Consider the following 14,912-nt stretch of genomic DNA (forward strand, 5'->3'; position numbering starts at 1 on the left):
GAAATGCTTCATTAAATAAACTGAATAGAATCTTTACGCTCTTTTCCAATTACATGTAAGAAACATTACACTATATAAATATATTCCAAATCTCTGCTGCTCATATTAACAAAAAACACTATCGGGGCAGATTTGTAGATTTGAAGTGTATGATAAAATGAATTTATAATCATTTATTATGTGTTGTAATTCAGAAGAGTTTTGTGATAGTGAAAATAATATTAAGTATTATTTAATCACAATTATGCAATATGTTAAAGATGTATTTGTTTCAAAGAGCCAGGATGGTCTTGTGCACTAGAGGGGCAAAAGGAGGTAGCAGTCCAATTACAAGGGGGAGAGGACAGTCTTGTGTTTGCAAACAAGGGGTTCGGTGTCTAGTTTTGCTACAGACTTTCTGTGTGACTGTGGTCAAGTCACTTAGTCTCTCTCTGCCTTATTTCCCCATCTGAAAAAAATTGAATAACAACAATTCCTTACCTCAGAGGGATATTCTGAAGATAAACTATTAATATTTGTGGGGCTCTATGATGCCACAGTTATGGGGGCCTACATAAGTACCTAAATTGACAAAAATATATAAACCATCTTTTCCTTGGACCCAGAACTGAGGGTGACGTCTTCAGACATTCTCATCACTCTCTTGGCTTCCTTCCCAAGCCCCTTTGGCAGTCCCTTGACTCCTCCCAACTGGTCCTCAGCTTTTCATACACCAAGGAGGGATTTTCTTCATTTATGACACTTGGCAGCACTGTGTCCATCCGGGCTATACTTGTAGCAGAAAAAGAATTGTCCTTCCCACTTTTGCTCTGGTGGGGTGGTGGCTCTAAATGCTGATTTCTCCATCACCGCAGCCAAGAGCTCATTACACCCTGAAGTCTTGGCTCAATTGCTCATACTTCATAGTTCAGTCATCTAGTCTGTCAGGAACCACACTTGTTGGGCAAGCTCCTCTGTGGTGAAGTGGAGGCGGGAGAAGTGAAGCAGCTCACCCCTGCCCCGTCTCCTCCCCGAGCACACCATGGCTGCTTCACTTCTCCCACCTCCCAGGCTTGTGGCGCCAATCAGCTTAGGTGCCACAAGCCTGGGAGGCGGGAGAAGTGAAGCAGCCATGGCGTGCTTGGGGAGGAGGTGGGGCAGGGGTGAGTTGGGGCGGGGAGTTCCCCTGCATGCCGTGACCCCCCCCCCCATTTACTGCAGGCAGCCCTCCCCATGCTCCTCTGCCTCAGCTCCCTCTGCCTAAATGCCGGCGGTGACCAGGGCAGTCGCTGCCGAAGAAAATGGCACCCCCCCAAATCCCAGCGCCCTAGGTGACTGCCTAGGTCACCTAAATGGTTGCACCGGCCCTGCTCTTTTATCAGCCAGGAGTAACTCATTGGACTTCCCTGTGGTTCTCTAAACCGAATGTGGAGTAGAATCAGGTTCTAATAGTGAGCTACTCATAACTTGGGCCAATCTGGTCTGGTCCATTTGCTCTGCAGTGAAAACTACCCTCCTGACAGCTCACAGCAGTAGCTTCTCCAGCCTCAGTATATAAGCTGAAACCTTCTTGTCCCTTGGCTGATAGATGTTGAGGAACTGAGCCCTCTGTGCTCCCAAAGTGTGATCGAGGGCCTCTAGACAGTCCTTCACACTAACCCCAGGGATAACTGAGCTTCAGAGTCCATGAAACTAGTCTGCTCCTGAAGTCTTTTCCCCTAGTTCGTCACTAGATGACAGGGGAGAGCTCATTCAAACTCTGCTTACACATGCAAGAGGACTATACTAGATGGCCTGATAAGTATTTTCCATCTCTAATTGCTATAAGTCAAAATAGTTGTGGTGTCCGCAGCTTATGCGTGTGTGGGGGCCCATTGTCTGTTCTGCCCTGGGGCCCAGAATTGCTGTCAGTAGGCCTGCTCCCCTCTCTTTCAGTCCTTTCACGTTTCTCTCTCCTTCTTTCCCCTGGACACTGCATCTTCTCTCCACCCTCCTCTTGACCGGTCATTTCTAAGAGTCCCCTTTAGCCTGTTTTCTCATGGCTTCCTGATTTTGCAGGGCCTACCAGTGTCTGTGTCTCTCTCCCTCCCTCCCTCGCCATCCTGCTGACCTTCATTCTCATGGCTTCCTGATTTTGCAGGGCCTACCAGTGTCTGTGTCTCTCTCCCTCCCTCGCCATCCTGCTGACCTTCAAACTGGCAAATAGGGATGTATTCTCTGCCTTTCTTCCCCTCCAACCTTCCCCGATTCCCTGAGGTCTTTCCCCTGCCGGCCTGCCTCAATCTCATTTTCTTGATTTCGGTCCCCGCCAACCCCCACTTCCTCCCACTTCACTGTTTCATTGATCTTTACCCATTCCTTTAGCCTCATTTATCTTTCCTTCCTTCCATCTCTCCCTCACTTTATCTGCCCTACAAAGCCCTGTAGTCCACGATACTCCAGAGTATGAACTTCTGGACAGACACAGGCACACTATAGATTGTGCAGGCCACTCTTAGCAGCAGATGATCTGAGACCACAGATACTTCTGCTGGGCTCTACAGTGAATTTAACAGTTGCATAAACTATAGCTATTCCTGTGCTCATCTGCCATAACTCCTTATGGCTAGAGGCTATTGGCAGCTGACCAGAGTAGATGCATGCATTATAGCTCTGGCTAGCTAGTCAGGAGTGGGCTCCAATACATGCTCTTGTAATTTATATATTGAAGGCAGAAGAAACTATTAATTTCCATTGTGTATGTATCTTTCCGCTGCCCAATTTTTTGAGGTTTAATGGTCACTTGCCAGTTCCCACACTCTGGGGCTATTAAATCTGTAAAGTAAAGCCCAGCTATAGCAGGGACTGGGAGATGGAATCCTCACTCCCCAAGTAGAAGCAAAGTACAACAGAGCTAGACCGTATACAGCCACATCTGGGCATAGGGGAGCAGAAGACGTGGCCTGCAGATTTGTGGTCATGTTGCTCCATCCATGCAGCATACAGACCCCCACGAGCCACATTCCTTGCACTCCCACATTCCTCACGACCCAGCGAGCTGCAGAGAACCACCAAAAAGATTTCTTTTCCAGCACCCATGAGTAATCGCCACAGCTTTTGACAAACTTTTTCCACCTTGCATAACACACACATAGCTATAGTGACAGATAATGCAGGAGACACTTCCAAGAGCTTTTCCAAATGGTTTAGAAATAATTTGCATTCCTCCAGACTTTGGGAAGGAGGTGTTTGCCTAAAATGAAAGTAAATAGCACTTAATTACTTACATTCCCACTTCTGGGCACTTCGAATGAATTAATAGGCAGCTACTTCTTCTACTTACCTACTTCTAATGCCCACTTATCAGAGAAAAAGGAGGAAATAAATATGAGAAGCAGAAGCCCTTTAACATATGGTGGCCCCTTTGCTTGGGGAATGATTATCTTTGTAGTCATGTAATGAAGCAGCTTTGTGTCTGGCTGAGAGATGCATGTGAATATCTGTGTGGTGTCTGAGGTGCAGGTTGACAGTAGCAGCAATAAAAAATGCTGACCTGTAGAAAAAAAACTTCAGTGTTTACCTATATACATGTGTTATATATAAAGTGATACAAAGTGGTTTGTGGATTTGGGGTAGTAAGGTGATTAGAGACTCTCTGGATAGGTGCTAGGAAGAGAGCAGAAGAGTAAGAGGCTTAGTGATTTCAGAGATGGTTTTTTTGGGAGAGAGAAGGTGACACTGTCTGTGGCTCTTTGCTGGGCTTCTAAAGTCATAACATTATGAAAGAACAACATTAGCAAGCAAATTAATATGTCCAGATGACTTCATACACTAAATAATGTTAAAGGTCTATAGGTAAACAGCCATGCAATACAGATTTACATCTGAAATTCTGTCCTTAGATCACTCCATTGTTCCTAGCTGTTGCAGTTCACATGGGGTGAAATTCTGATCCCACTGAAGTCAATGGCCAAATTCCCATTGACTTCAATAGGGTGAGGATTTCACCCATGGTGTGTAAGATCATATCAGAGAGGAACCATATATACAATTTCTACCATATACAGTTACAAATTAAATGTCAACCTCTGCTTGAAATATTTTGTCCCTTATTTTCTAATGTTATTTCAACACAATTTCTGAGACTTTGTAATTGTAACATTCTGACATATATTTATTGCTTAGTAATAATGGCTCTTTTTTAGCTATTCGTTTATATATATTTGTGTGTGTGTGTGCGCATTTAGAATCACACCTTATTTACGAAATTATATTGTGTAGTGAGTCTGAATTATTTGGCTTCCACAAATGCATCTTAAATGGATTTATTAAAAATCCATCTACTGCCCATGTAGTAGCAGAATTTGTACAATGACCCAGACGTTCTGACTCCTAGTGCCCTCCTCCACCAACCAAAGCAGGTTATAGCTTGAACGAAGAAGTGGAGATGATTTGATATGTGGTTTTTTTTAATCATACCTGTTGCTAAGATATTGTATGCTACATTTCTTCTTAAATCCATGTTAAGGCTGAATAATATACCCTTTTAAAAAGAGAAATTCTGATAAACCATGGCCAGGTCTACAGCAGAAGTCGGTTAGTATGGTAAAACAGTGTCCGTTAGAGATGTGGTATTTTTGCAGCATTTCTATACTGATAAAAGCTCTAGTGTAGATGCTGTTACACCGGCATAAAATACTTTTTCCAGTATCTCATTTCTCTCACCAAACCACTAATCTACACCAGCCAGAGGACTTTTTTGCCAGTACAAGCTGTATCTGCACTCGGCGGGTTTCCTGGTATAGCTATTTCAGCATATCTTGTTGTGTAGACGTGGCCTGATGTACACGGATTTACTGCTCTTCTTAGTCTGCACTGTGTACCTATAAGCAGCCAAATTTAAAGCCATTTAAAACCTGCGCCTATGAAGTCTCAAGCTCTTCAACTTCCCTTGGAATTAATAGGGTGTTCAGCACTTCTGAAAGTAGCTCCCTTAAATGCTTACGTTTAGCTAGATACAGTTATGACTAAATTGGTTCCCTCCCTCCCCAGCTTAATACTCCCATTTGTGGGTTAATGAACACAAGAAGGGGAGGCCAAGTGAGCCCTAATGATGTCTTGCTTGACTTGACCATGTAAGTGACTGATCCTTTTCTAATGTGCTGTTTACATGTGTGGTTCTGTTTTTAACTTGGCTTTTTTTAAATGGCAAAAGTTTAGAATCAAATATAATTTATTTTTTTATTTTTCCTCCAGAAAAAGGGTGAGTTCATTAATCTACAACTATTGATTTAAAAAAGTAAATAGACATTTTGAAACCTGTACATCCTTAACAGTATTTGAATTTAGTATCTTTGAGATATAAGGTAGATTGTCCACTAAGCTACACAGTCTTCAGTTCTCATCTACTGAAATATATATTTTCAATTAATACAATGGGAATATGGCAAATGGGAGGAAACTGGAACGTAAGAACAAAAAATTGAAACAGAATGCATTCCCTGGCTCATGCGAACATCTTCATACATGAAAAATGTCATGGCAATCAGGTAAGGAAAAAATGGATGCTGTAGGGGATTGATAATTGGGCACAGAGTCTAACTGACAGTAATTACTACCCTCGTTGGTAGTCATATTAGAGGCCAAATAGTGAATGGGTTATAAGAGACTGAATTATCCAGAGGTTATACCCTCCAGGCCAGAGCTGAAGTACATTGCTAGGAGCACCGTGTAGAAGTTTGCCTAGGCACTGAGACTGTTCTGTGGAAAAGTAATTCAGTCTCCAAGGCTATCTTCTGACCCCATTCATAAACAATATATTCACACAGCATTTTAGAATATCTTATAGGTGTAAATATACATATTACACATTCAATAGACTGTGTTTTGCGTCTTCAGAATGAGTGAGAACAATAACCAGAATTTTCATTTGGATTATAAATTTGCCTATTGCTAAATCCAAAAGGGCATGACATTTTGTATATGATATTAGATATTAGAATGGCTAAGCAGTGGCAAAACACACACGCAGAGAAATTTCTCATGTTTGCTACTGTCAGAGCAATGCCTCAGGTTTACTCAGAAAGGCCCCAGTCCTGCAGACACACATGTACTTAACCATATACAAATGAATTATCCCATGGAAGTCAGTGGAACTACTTACATGCTTAAGTGCTTGCAGGCCCAAGGCTGAGTTAATCATCTGGAGAGGACAGAGAGAGTTCTCCTTTCTAACTTGGATGAACTCCCTGCTTAAGCACCCCCAGTACAAAGTTGCTGGTGAAAGGTCACTTACTTATTTAGCTTTTTACCAAAAGTAAAAAAGGTTGCCTAACCAAGGCTCTAGGCACCCTGTCATAAATGAGACAAACAAAAAAAAAACAATTAAATAGCCAGCACAGCATAAAACTCCCTTCCCGTCTTCTAGCGAGGTGCAGACTGTAAAAAGTGTTTTGGGACACTGCCACGATATGATAGTCTGACAGCCGCTGGGAATCCAATATTGCACACACGCATCACTAATAAGAGTAACGTACCTCAGTCAAAGAGGGAGAAATCATCACTGAATCTTCTGTTTGCTTCCCCAAAACTACCAGCATCACTTCAGTCTTAGACAGATTGAGCTTCAGCCAGCTAACTCCCTTCCATCTCCCAATTTCCCTGAGTCATTAAGTCTAGCATTCAACAGGACAGCCTGAGTCAGTTGTGATAGAGAAACAGAGCTGAATGTCATCAGCTTCCTGAAAACATGGCAGCGTGCACCCCTTTGCTAATCTAAGGTCCCCATACACACATTGAACAGGAGGGAAGACAAGATAGGTCCTTGAAGGACGCCACATGATACTGCCCTAGAGGAAAAAAGAGAAACCTCTCTGCACCACTATCTGGGAATACTCATCCAGTGAAAACAAAGCCTCTTAAGATCAGCACTATCCATTCCAGGCAAGTAAAAAACACACCATGATCAATGGTATCAAAGACGGGCACCTGATCTTCATCCATCTCCAGAAGGAGATCATCTACTATCTCTGATTTGCACTATAGTTTGCGAAGCCTCCATCTAACATTTTCATGAATAAATTGGTGGTCATCCAAATACTTGCAAAACAACAGTAACGGGATCCTACAAATAATAGAGAACTAAATTCACCAGTTTTATTCATTAAACTGTTCTAAGTCTTTTAATTAGTCACCTCATTCTACTAGTGGGATTACTTTTCTCCCTTTCTCTGGTTCAGTGCAAAAATCACAACTTGGGCGGTGTTATGTTCCCCCTTCCTTTTTCCTCCCTTATCTATGCTGGTATATTCAAGTGTATCAAAAATATTAACACGGTAGAGGGCTAGTGAACAGCTTTTTGGCCAGGAATTGTGAAAGCAACAGCACTTGGAATTCTCCATCTGGCTACTGCAAAATTCACAAATACCCACAACATATTTCTCTTGTCTTTTCTGTTGTAAGTGGCCTAGAAGTGCCAAAGGACCATCCCTATGGCCCTGGCTCTATTAGACCATGAATGATGAGCCTCTAAAACATAGGAAACATCCTGTTCGATGTTTGGATGTGATTGTATTACATGGTTGCTGTGGCCTTGAAATATTTTGATTTCATCTTAGAAAAGAGGGTTGATCTGGATGCATTCCATCTGAAATAACAAGAATTGGAGAATTAAGCTACAAAACATAATGAGATGAATCAGTCTCATGCAATATGATGGGCATCTCTGTGTGTATCTGTGTGTGTTGTGTGTGTGTGAAGCTGATTGTATACCATGGATGACAAAAGTACCTTGTACACATACCGTAAGATAATGAGTTTGTATGAAAAGAAGACTATTTTAAAGTGTTTATTTTAATAAATACATTTAGCACTTTTTTTTTGCATGGAGGCATATTGTTAGTAGGCAGTATTCAAGGCTAAAGCCCTTACCTTTGTGCTGATGCTGAAAAGTATCAATTATAAAATACCTAACAATGTTCAGCCAATGAGATCACTCTATTACCTAACATTCCACTGCCTCTTTTAAAAGGACAGATATTGCTGAATGCAAGAGTGTTAATAGACTGTTCCACCGTTGTTATTGTTGATTAAGGGAGGGAGGAATGGTTCAAATTTAAGTTGGTTTGTTTGTTTTTTCCTATTTTACATCTCTTGAATTCAATAGAATTTTGTTTTATATAACACAGTTTATAGTCTAGATATCGCAAAGCTCTTTACAAAGCAATCTCTTAAAATAAATACTAGTAGTATAGTGAATATGTGGGCAAACATATCTCCTATTATGTGCTGTGCAATAGCTCACACAACCTTAGACATTTGAATCAGGTGTTCAGATGCTAAGGTGATGGGGCCATATATGATAATTTTATTGAGAGGGGAGGATAACGTGTGTAATATTAGTCAAAGAACATTAGCACCTGAATTTTTTTCAAAAGAAGATCTGTGATTTTTGAAGGTATGCTGTCATATCAAATTTGATTCAAATATTAAATTTAATAAAACAGGAACACTAAAAATATTTCAGTCTTTAAAAGAAAACCAATAGAAGCAGCATTTTAAACAGAAACATATTTTCTTGCCATATTCATAATCCATACATTTCATTATTGTACTTGAAGATGACAACCTGAAAATGCAATTGACTAGAAACTTAATTCCTATAAAGAAAAGTGGAACTAAATGGGCTGTTTTTGTTATCCAAGGGAGAGGAATGCAAAACGTGAACAAAAGCATAAATGGTGAAAAATAAATTAGTATTTTTAAAGTCTTTACATTGAAATCAAAGATGATAGTAGTAACATAAGGAAGGAAATGTTTACAATATTAATTTTAACTTGACAAAATCCCTTTAAACATCCATCTGCATAGTCGCTGAAGAGAAGCAAGAGAAACCACAGTGGTAATGATTCATTGGGAGGATGGTAGTGCTCCAAGGAGGGGAGGGATAGCTCAGTGGTTTGAGCATTGGCCTGCTAAACCCAGTGTTGTGAGTTCAATCCTTTAAGGGGCCACTTAGGGATCTGGGGCAAAAATTGGTCCTGCTAGTGAAGGTAGGGGGCTAGACTCAATGAGCTTTCAAGGTCCCTTCCAGTTCTAGGAGATTGTTATATCTCCATTTTTTGGGGGGGGCAGGGGGAGTCACAAAAACCACAGATGGGGATTTGAACCCAGGCTGGAGAAGGGCCCCCGCATTGAATTTTGTTCTCCAGGGCCCCAGATTGTATGAAGTAGGGCCAAGACTGCCCTGTGTTTGTCTGTGTCTGTGTGTAGAGCAACAAAGGAGGAGAGGGAGAGCTGAAGGACAAGAGCCAAGCGATGAGTGCTGAGAAGTCAATAAAAGAGAGATGGGAAACCTGAGGATGTCAGAGGGGTGAATGACCTGGGAACAGAGATGTGAGTAACTGGGGAAGGGAGGGAAGGATGCTGAGGATCCAGGGGAGAGAATAAGATTTGGGCAACCTAGCTCAGGGGTTCTCAAAGAGTGGGTCAGGACCCCCAAGTGGGCCGCGACCCCAGGTCGCCAAGGCTGGTGTTAGACTTGGTGGGGCCCAGGGCCAAAGCCCGAAGCCTGAGCCTAAGGTTACCAGATAGCAACTGTGAAAAAACGGGACAGGGGTGCGGGTAATAGGTGCCTATATAAAAAAAAAAAAGTCCCCAAAAATGGGACTGTCCCTTTAAAAATGGGACATCTGGTCACCCTACCCAAGCCCCACCACCCAGGGCTAAGGTTACATGCCCCCCACCCTTGGGCTTCAGCTCCCCCCTCCCCCAGCGGCAGAGCTCAGGCATCAGGGCTCAGGCGGGCTCAGTCTTCGGTCCCCCCTCCTGGGGTCATGTAGTAACTTTTGTTGTCAGAAGGGGCGCATGGTGCAATGAAGTTTGAGAACTACTGACCTAGCTAGATGGTCCAGAAATTTAAAGCAAGTCCTGAGCGTTGCCTTATATATAAACTCCTACAGCTACATTAACGCTGGGTAAAATAAAGAGACCTCTAAAGAGGAACATATGGAAAGAACAACTCCCCTGTAAAAACACACTCAAAAGGTTCACTCTCTCACTTGTCCACTGGTGCTAATTCCTGACTACCTACTTCAGATACACACACTCTCTTCCTCTCTCTTTTCTAGGTTTCTTTTCCCTTGCTATTTCTTTTCTCATAGATCAACACAAAAATCTCCCTTTGACTTCCTTCCAGAGCCCCTCTCTCAATCTGGACAACATTCCATCTCTTTCAAAGTCCGCCTTTTTAGGAGTAAATTCAAAACGTGAAATCTATGTGACTTCAGAAACTTCCTGCCCAATGCCTTTTCCTTCCTCTTATCCAGGGCTGATGTTTTAGAATGTGCATGGCATGGATCTAGCAATTGCAGGTCTTCTTCTAGATCTAGACTATACTTCAGGAACTAAATAGAGAACATTAGTGGCCACTTTGTTCCATACACTTCATCTTTCTAAAAAGAGATGACAGCACTTTCCCAGTCTTGAACATACTAGAAAACATACTGGAATTACAACTTCTAACAAAAGTGCTGTTCTTTTGTTGTGTGAACAAAGGGAGCGTAATGAGTTGGCTAAGATTACGTTACATGTTTAGATAATTAAATCTCTCTGCAACATGATTATTTTATTTTCTACCACTAGGCTCGTTCTTCACATATAGACTTACAGACTGACATATTCTCCAGAACTGTTGCTTGACAGCGTTGCCTTATTGTTCCAAGACCAGGCTGTGTATTGCCAACTAAAATACTGTCTAGTACATTTGTTATAATTGGATATGTTGGCCAAGATTTTCAAAAGTGACTGATGATTGATGCCCAACTTGAGACGCCTGAAAGGGGCCTAATTTTCAAAAACTGCTGGGCACCTGCCCTCTGTAATATGTCTCAGGTTGAACACCCAAAAATTGAGGCATCCAAAAATCACTAGTCACTTTTGAAAAGCCTCGCCATGCTGCCTGTGATGAAATATACAATCTTCAGTAATTGGCAGTGGCCCATAAGAATGGTACCTCCATATCTTCTTATTTGAAATTACCAGATGTGATCTTGAAAAAATGGCTTGATGGCCTGTTACTTTTTTGAAGGTTTTCTCTTACCATACTCTTTCTTGAATTGTTTCTGGAATGTGTGCTTCAGTTCTGATAGGTATTGCTGATAATTACCCTGCCCAGTTCATCACTGGCCAGGGGGATGGAAGCCCTCTGCATCATTGCAAGGTGATCTTTTTTCTTATTGCAGATGTTGAGAAAAAGAATGACCAATTGACAGTAAAATTGCTTGGTACTGATGAGCCTTTGACTTTGTTACTGTGGTAAAACATACATTATTTGACAGCTGCTTTTGCATGGTGAAAACCATAGATGATTAATGGTTTCCTATCTTTTTCTATTACTGATCTTCTTTGTTTATGACAGATGAGACTCAGATGTTGTGAGAGAGGGAGAGAGAGAGCATTTAAACTTGTTCTCTAGTTCTCACCTAATTCTTTTTTGTTACCCTAAGGCCCTTATTTATTGCAAAGAATTTTTCTGAATTTCCACTCTTCCAAGTGATCAGATCTGTCATTCAGTCTTAAAAGGGAAAAAATATATATCTTTCTCTATTTTATTTCTTTCTTTTTGCAAAAGGCTATAATGCTAATTTTACTTATTCAAAAAATTAAAATAGCAGTTTATATGAGGTGTTGATAATTACCTATATTACTGCACTGCTGTGACAGATGTTGGCAAAAAGAAACAGAAAATGGCTACAGCTGTGCACTCCATGACATCCAGTGTATACTCAGACAGAAGGCTAACAGATGTTCTGAACTGTCACTTTGCCTAAATGTTTTTAAAGTCTAAGGACCTGCTTTATAATTCACTAGGGCCTGGTTTGGTCTCACAGAGGTCCTCAGAATTCCCATCTGTGACAATTAATGTTGAAGACTTTCATAAATCAACCCCTGTCTTTACTTGTCTTCTGCAAATAGTCATTGTTTATCTATGCAGTACCAAGCACACATACCCTTTTTTTCATTATCTAGTTGTGAAATTCTACAACTTATGTATAACATTTCAGAAAGAGAGAGAACAGGATTACAGGAATGTACCCAGAGTCGCACAGTCTATATGTTATTGATCTAGTTTTGACTGTCTGGTTATGCTTTGGCTAAAATATACTCCATTCTCTTTCCTGAATGTTGGGGTTATTTCCAAGGTGGGTGTAAAATGCTGACAATTTTGAACCACTTCTTTATTTATCCAAAAGAAAATACATATCTCTGCTGTTTGAAAATACAGCTTTTTAATAAGTGTGCTCAAAATGTCTCCTAAACAATATTCTTATTAAAAAGCAGCTAATCAGCTGCAGAATTTTATAAAATAAAATACCATCTTAACACACATTAACTTATGTTCTTTAATTACTCAATGAGATGTTGTAAAAGGTGTGTGTATGTGTATATAGAATATATAAAATATACTATTTTAAATAGCCTGCAGTTTTTAAACCCCATCCAAGTTTTCCAACATACCTTTAGATCGGTTAAAAAAATACATTCTTGTGTAAAGCAACTTAATACTTTATTGGTAGTTGCTAATAATTTTTAAAAGCTGGCTTCCTGTAGTACAGTAGTTTAATAGTTTAAACATTATGTTAACATAATCAGTGTTTGGCCTCTCCTGTTCCTCAATTCTGTATAGAAATATAACTCCAAATTGTACATCTTTCTGGGTTTGTTTCTAAATTACTCCCCACACTTAATTACCAGGATGAGAGGGATGCCTTATTCCTCTTTGTTATAGGCTAAGCTCTCAGTAATCCCAAACAAAAGAGCCAGTTCTGGAAGATATAGGATTTGCTAGCAGGATTATGGTCTCATAGATAATGATGTGCAGTCAGCAGAAGCGAAGCTTTATTTTAATTCAAATAAGCTAGTAAACAAACCACTGACAAGTCTGCTGGTGAGAGTAACTGGCTTCTGTTGCCACATTGGCAGCTAAATTATAGAAAATCTATTATACCCTGTTCACCATATGTTTAATTTAATACAGATACAAATTAAACTATCCACAGTGCCTATTAAAATAACAATACATATTTATTTAATATATGAATGTTTTAAAATACATTCCTCTGACCTTAAGAAGGGCAATGCTGATTTGAGTGATTTGAGCAAAACATGTGATATAATAGTCCAACAGATTTTTTTTTAAATTAACTTTTTGGAAAATCAGACTATAAATAGTAGAGTTTTGTAATAAGTAATGAGGTTAATTGGGGTTTTCTGGATTCCAGTCATCTGCTCTTGTATAGCTGCCTCCTCCTAGGTTATTGTGCCTTGCATTTGACAGCAGTGGCTGATGCCTAACCCACAGTATACTTGGTTAATTCAGTGCCAGCTATGGTCCCCTTCGTTTTTACTCATTTACTCATTATAGTAATATAGATTGATCCTGTACATGAATCTCCTACACATTGTATGCAGCCATGACTTGCTGACCAGACGGTGTGTTTGTGAAATTCAATTGGAAACCTCACCTACCATGCCCTGATTTGGAGAGCCGCCTCGTGGTTGCACATTGTTCAGTCTCCATTATCAAATATTCTTTGAAGCAGTTGTAATCTGGATAGGGTGACATATCAGGAACTGGGAAGTTGCTACTGTACGATTAACACCGATGGAGGGTTTCAAACCATTAAGCAGGATTCCCATTTGGTGTCTCACCTGTTTGAAGGAAAGAGGGAGGGAGGCAGTGTACAATATGCTGGACAGGTGCTCAGTCCTCGTTTGCTATTCTTGGCCTTGTAGTGTCTGGATGTAAACCCCAGTCCTTGAAAACCTGAGAATGAACAGTATGACTGCAAGCATGAGGAGAGGTTCTCAACAACAGGGCTTGGTACATGACGTTCCAATTGAATTTCACAAGCAGCCAGTCATGGCACATGTAATGTTTAGGGCAGGGGTAGGCAACCTATGGCACATGTGCCAAAGGCGGCACGCGAGCTGATTTTCAGTGGCACTCACACTGCCCGGGTCCTGGCCACTGGTCTGGGGGGCTCTGCATTTTAATTTCATTTTAAATGAAGCTTCTTAAACATTTTTAAAACCTTATTTACTTTACATACAACAATAGTTTAGTTGTATATTGTAGACTTATAGAACGAGATCTTCTAAAAATGTTAAAATGTATTACTGGCAAGCGACACGTTAAATTAGAGTGACTAAATGAAGACTCAGCACAGCACTTCTGAAAGCTTGCCAACTCCTGGTTTAGGGGATCCATGTAAAAGATCAATCCATGTTCCTATAATGGGATATTGATGATGGGAGACTATATGAAACCACAGAGATAAACATCTGTGAAAGAATTCTCTCCCCGGTGTGGGTATCTCATAACCGAGGTCGGTGGACAGATCAAGAAACGGGCCAAATAGGACCCTACCAATTAAATGCTTTCCACTTCCAACTAAGGTGTGATCCTTCCCTGCAAATTCTAGGGGGAAAGTTTCCTCCCGGCTAATATATAATAATCTACTCCATATATTTGTATATCACATGTGTATATACTGTATACATATATGATGTGTATATATGTATGTATTTCCTATGTATAATACTGTATATCATATGTATCATAATAGATTCTGTATAGTGTATATTGTGTATGTGATATATACAATATATAACGAGTGTTTGCCTATGCACACACGTACACAGCTCTGGAGTCTATTAAGGAACATCTCTTTAATGCAGACCTTTATAGGAATTCATTCGACATATTTCACTCACTTCAAAACTTTAGGCGATTATTAGTTTGCAAAACAAGCCCAACCATTCGCAGTGCAATATCTAAAGAAACAAGTATCTGACATCTAAAGAGACTGGTATATAAAGGTATCCCGCACCTGGAATGACTTTGCTAAAAGGCTTCAACAGTATGTGAGGATTCTGGACCTCTTCGTCTTTCT

At 40.5% G+C, this 14,912-nt stretch overlaps 1 long non-coding RNA gene across 1 annotated transcript in view; it reads left to right on the top strand.

Moving 5' to 3' along the window:
* LOC123378080 overlaps positions 1-14,912 on the top strand; it is a 96,155-nt gene that overhangs the window by 37,130 nt on the left and 44,113 nt on the right. The window lies entirely within an intron of this gene.

Source organism: Mauremys mutica, chromosome 9 (genome assembly GCF_020497125.1).
Source record: "Mauremys mutica isolate MM-2020 ecotype Southern chromosome 9, ASM2049712v1, whole genome shotgun sequence".
NCBI lineage: Eukaryota > Metazoa > Chordata > Testudines > Geoemydidae > Mauremys > Mauremys mutica.